Genomic DNA, 6,043 nt, shown 5'->3' with positions numbered 1-6,043 from the left:
TGTGTTTGACCATTATCCATCAGGTTAAAAGCAACTTCCTTCCCTTTTCTCCTGCCCTTCAGTCTAAATATTTTTTAAATCAACTTTATTAAGGTATAATTTACATAAAATTAAATTTATACATTTTAGATTTATATACCTGTATATAAAAATGTATATACCTGTGTAACCCCTGCCCTAGTTAAGGCAGAGAACATCTCCATGACTCTGGAAGGTTCCCTCTCCTCACAGTCAATCTCCTACCCACACCCTCACGATCGAACAATTATCGATCTGATTTCTATCTTTCTCTCAGCTTAAGTTTTCATTTACTTTTATTTTTGCTGGTATGTTTCTTTTTCCTTTTTTTTTTCTTTAGAACATGCGTCTCCTTGGTAAAAAAAATACATATATATTCATTTTTCTAGCAATACTTTCTTCAATTATTAGCCCGATACAACACAAGTACACAAATACACACACACCTATACTACATACATATTTATACACACAACATACTCACACACACAGATTTACACTCACAAGCATACATGCAACACACAAACTCACACACATATTTTAGGTTAAGGAAACTTTTGCAAGACTCAAAAAGACACAGGTCAAGGCGAGGCAAAACAGTTTTGTTGTTATCAAAACCCTTGATGTTGGTACAAACACACACATACGCACGCGCGTGCGCACACACACACACACGCACACACACACACACACACACACACGCAGAGTCCCCAAAGCAGAGAACCATTTGCAACCACCTTCTGCTCCCCTGTTGGAGTAAGAGAAAGAGGAGAAAAATCGGGATTCCTGCCCTGTCTCAAAAGGAAAAGGGACAAATTAGTTTCTTGTCAGCGCACTGCCATAAATACATTGTCATTTTTATCCCCCAGTGAATCATAGTCTCCATTTCTCCCGTAACTATTATACAGTCTGCTGGCACTATATCATTTTTTGGTAATTTTATTTTCACCAATTGTTTTATGAAATTTTTGAGTTTTATGGACACTAAAACAAATCTAGCCTGCGAGTGTTATAGCCCTTTAAATCATCGGCAGGAAATCTCAAGGTTCCTCCAGATCGTGGTAGAAGGAGGCTTTAGGGAAGAAAGATTGCCCCTAGCTTATAAACTGAGCAAAAACCCAGAGATAAGTTTGTAAAAGGGACATAGATCACAGCGGGTGAGAACTGGGGTGTAAAACATCTCCCTGCTCAGCTCCTATAAGAATAAAAATGGACTTTTATTTAGCAGAAACACTAAAGTGGTTGGGCAGGAACACACAGTCTACCCAAGCTTTCTTAACTATAACCTCCCGTGTTTTCTCCGAGTCTCTATGAGCTACATGCCAGCTGCTCACAACCAGGGAGAAGAGCCAAGTTAGGGACACCTCAGGGGAGCTGGGCATGTCCATGATGTCCTCACAAAACAGTTCCCCTGCAAATGTCAAAGTCACATCCCTGTGGTGACAGGTAAAAAGCGTAAAAACATTCTAAAGCACACGTGATAAAATAAAAACCCAATAAGATGAAAATAGCTAAATGGATTTGGAAAAAGCCTAGCCTTACCAAATATTAAAATGCATTATAAAGCTACAATAATAAAACCAGTCTGTTAGTGGCATAAGACTAGACAGGCAAATCGATGAAATGAAATAGATAGTCCTGAGTAAGAACTTGGTCTGTGAAAGATGAAGGATCACATATCAATAGACCAAGGATGGATTATTCAGTAAATGCTATCTGTAAATTGGGTTATTTGGAAAACAGTCCATTTAGATCTTTATCTCATTCTAGAGGCCAAAAAATAAAAACTAGATGGGTGAAACAGTTGAAAGTAAAAAATAAAACCATAAAAGGCTAGAAGAAAGTATAAAAAGAAAATGATGTGATGCCTGGATGAGTAGGGTTTTATCCATGACCTTGGATAGAACTGCCAAGTAAAAAGACAGACAGATTTCGCTTCCAAAACATTCGCATGCCTGTATTTCAAGACATACCCCACCCCAAGTAAAGGTCAGGAGTCAAACTGACAAAACCTTTTCGGTATATATGACAGAAAAAGGTTAATGTTTGTAAATTGATAAAGAAAATCACTGGCACTTAAAAGAATGGGCAGAAGATAAAACCCTATAATTCATCAAAGAATAAATATAAATATCTCCTCAGCATAGGGAGACATTACTAACCACACTAGTCGTCGTGGTTAATTTTATGTGTCAACTTGACTGGGCCAACGGGTGCCCAGACATTTAGTCAAACATTATTCTGGTTGTGTCTGTGAGGTGTTTCTGGATGAGATTAACATTCGAATGGGTAGACTGAGTAAAGCAGACTGCCCTCCCAAGGGTGGGTGGGCCTCATCCAATCAGTTGAAGGCCTGAGAAGAACAAAGAGGTTGATCCCCACTCTAAGTAACAGAGAATTCTTCATGCCTGGTGGTCTCTGGACTGGAACATAGGGGTTTTTCCTCGCTTTAGATTTGAACTGAAATATTGTCTCTTCCTGGGTCTCGAACCTGCTGATCTTCATATTGGAACTACACCATTGGCTCTCTTGGGTCCTCAGCTTACAGACTCATCCTGCAGATCTTGGGACTTGTCATCCTCCTTAAAACAAACAAACCATATGAGCCAATTCCTTAAAACAAAACAAACCGACAAGCATCCAATTGGTTCTGCTTCTCTGAAGAACTCATCCTTGGTGATCAGAATGGGAACAGGGTTTGATGAAATTAGGGCAAATTTTTTCACTCCAGGCAACCAGAGAAGGGTGTCAGGACCAAACCTGAGGACACTTAAGTGGGCGAGGTCCCAATACTGGAAGTCAAGGAGGCAGGGACAAGCTGGGGTCTGCGGTTGATACCTGTAGGTCCTGCTTGCCCAACTTCCATTCCTCCTTGTGCTGCTTCCGGCACTCTGATTTTATTCTGAGCACCAGCCTTCTCTCACTTTCAGGCCACGTGGTCTGAGCTGGACTGATCCAACTTCAGTGTGAGCACCAATACATGCCTGGCTGAGAAAAAATGCTACATTCTGCCAGGCCAGCGACTGGTTTGCACCACCGAGAGCCAATCCTGGGTGGTTGCCGAAACTATCATGAAAATAAGAAGGCTTCTTATCTCTGGGCTTGCTAAGCAGTGATGATGGAAGCCAAGGGCTACAGTAGCCGTTTGACTGAGAATTAAGAACACAGAACGGAAAGGAGCACTAAAAGTAAAAACAAAGCAGATTCCTAATGCTGCTCGTTGATCCCCTGGATCCTGCTCTTCCTGAAGGCAGACATAGCTCTAGTGTCTTGATTATACAAGCCAGTAGAGTCCTGACAAATAGAGCTCAGAGCTTGAGGAGAAAACAGGAACAGGACTGAAACAAAGGGTATAGGGGAGGGGCAAAGAAGAGGGGGCCGATCAGTCCTAGAGACATCTCGAATGGGTAGGGGCTTAGAGGAAAGGGGTGGAACCTGGGCTGTCATCCCAGAGTCTAAAGTACCCAACATCCACCTTCTTAGAGAAAGAAAGCGTGAAGGGGACACCCTCTGCCACCCTTCCTGAAAGTGCCTCTCTGTAGCTAAGGGTCTGCCTGCCCTTTTGGAAGTCCAGTGTGCAGATATCATTGGCGCCTCTGAGCCAGCCTCCCAATCCCAGACAGGGAATTAAAGCCACTACATTCATTAGTCAAATGCCAGCAGTGCTCGTTATCTTCAGTGAACTTTGCAGAAATAAACCTGTCTCGTTCTCCCTCATTCACGTCCCTCCTCTTTCCTCCTGCACCAGCTTTTCCCCTAGCCCCCAGATCTACCTCCTCCAAGCTTAGTCAACTCAACTTCCCAAATGTCCCTCACCCACCACACTTGTCTCCATCCCCACTGCCTCCTGTGAACCCAAGCCTCCCTCTTCTGTCCCTGAATCGTATCAAGAGCCTCCTCACCTGTCTCTCAACTTCCTCTCTTCCCCTGGCATCCTTCCTCAGCCCCAGAAGAGCAAGCTTTCCAAAACGAAAGTTTAAATATGGCATTGACCTGTGCAGGGCCTCTCCATGCCTCTCCACTGTTCACAGCCTCTTTAATACAGCTCGTCATTCTCAATGTGATCTAGTCCCCTCTGAAGCACCAGCTCTATCTGTCACCTTCCTCTTCTCTCCCTACAAGCCTCAGGGCCCCCTATGCTTTATTTTCTCTAGCATGAATTTTTGTTCAGTATACTTTTTGTTCTAGTATAGTGTACATACAGAAAAGGGCAAAAGTTTTGTGTGTAGTTTCACAAAGCGGGCACATCCATGAAACCAGTACCCAGATTTTAAAAACAGAACATCACTCAGATTTTAAAAACAGAGCAAACCCCTCAGATCCTCTTCTAGGCAGTACCCTACAAAAGTAAACACTTTTCTACTTTCTGGCCATAGATCACCTTGCCCATTTTTGGAGCTGACATAAACAAACTCACAAGGTCGCATCTTTTGTTTCTGGCATGTTTGACACAGTATGATGTCCGTAAGATTCATCGTGTAGAAAGACTTCATTTTCATTGCTGCGTAGTAGTCCAGTGAATGAATATACCACAGTTTATTTATCCATCCTACTGTTGATAGACATTTGGATTTTTTTCCAGTTTGGGTTATTATGAATAAAACTGCTATAGACATCCACATGTATTTGTATGTTTTTTGATAGACATGAGCATTCGTTTCCTCCTGAGTCCTGGTCCTGGCTTTGGAGCTGAGGCCATTTTGCCTAGAAAGGAAGCTGTCCCTATGGCCTTCCGACTAGGGTTCCAGACAGCGTACCCTGAAGCTGGAGGAGGGACAGTACAAAGGGTGCATGCACGCACAGATGCACACAGGTGTGCACGCATAACCTCACGACCCACAGGTTTCATGGCTCTGAGAGGTCTGCTAGCCCGGAACGCACTGCGCTCACACTCCCACCCCAGGAGTCCACACGCACACCCATTCCAAGTGCATAACTCCCGCCTCGTGTGCGCACACACCAACACACAAACCGATCACACGGGAACTGTTGAATTTGTCTCCGCTGAGCTGTTTTCTGCTTCCAGAAAGATAAATGTCCTCCTCTCAAAGATGAGCTGCCGACCCCACAAATCACTGCTCCTCGGCTCCTCTGCCCTCCCACCCCCGACCCTCCCCCATTACTCATCCAAAGGGGACATGCAAAGAGTAATAATAATTAGACAAGGACAAATCACTGGGCTGTGTGGGGAATGGCTTCACTCAATAAAGGACCGTTTCCTTGGCAACAAGGGCAGGTGCTGGGAGGAGGGGGTGCCCAGGAGATCCACGACGAGTGGGCACGGGGAGCTGCAGGCCAGGGCTCAGCCCTTGGGCCATGTCCAGCAGACATTTAGGGAACCCAGGATCTGGGGAAGCTGGCAATCCAACCTCAACTTAGGCACACTCATAAATTTTGCTTTCCAGGCACACACTCAGTGAAAAGGAGATTGATGACAATCTGTCATGTCTTGTATTCTACATTAAGTGGTGCAAATCTTAGCATTTTTTTTTTCAGAAGCTCATCTTTTGCTTCAAAAGAGTTGAAATTTCTACAAAAACTATTGAGGTTTTAAATATTATTACATGTGCTAGATACTTGTTTTTAAAAATCTAAATAATACAAAAGTATATAAAGTAAAAAGTGGAAGTTCCTCTTTTTTGAGCCCAGCTCTACTCCCCTGAGATAGGATCTTTCCCCATTTCTAGAACTTTCTACAGGCACGTACAAATAAAGCTAACCCCGGCAGGATAATAATAGGTCTAGTTCTTACATAGCACTTACTATGTGCCATACACTGTTCTAAGAACTCTATGTCCGTTTGCTCATTTAATACTCTTACTAACTCTATAAGGTAGATACTATCATATCCTACTTTTCAGATAAGAAAGATGAGGCATAGAGTCCAGTGAGTAGCAAAACCAGGATCCAAACCCAGGCAGTGTGGACCAGAATTTATCTGCTACCCTCTGCTGCCTCCTGTAATCCTCAACGTGCTCATTTCTATCCTGTTTTCTGCTTTTCTGTGTAGAATCCTTGAGACGGT

The sequence above is a fragment of the Pteropus vampyrus genome, unplaced genomic scaffold (genome assembly GCF_000151845.1).
Source record: "Pteropus vampyrus isolate Shadow unplaced genomic scaffold, Pvam_2.0 Scaffold125, whole genome shotgun sequence".
NCBI lineage: Eukaryota > Metazoa > Chordata > Mammalia > Chiroptera > Pteropodidae > Pteropus > Pteropus vampyrus.
The sequence above is the reverse complement of the archived record's forward strand: the minus strand, read 5'-3'. Positions refer to the sequence as shown.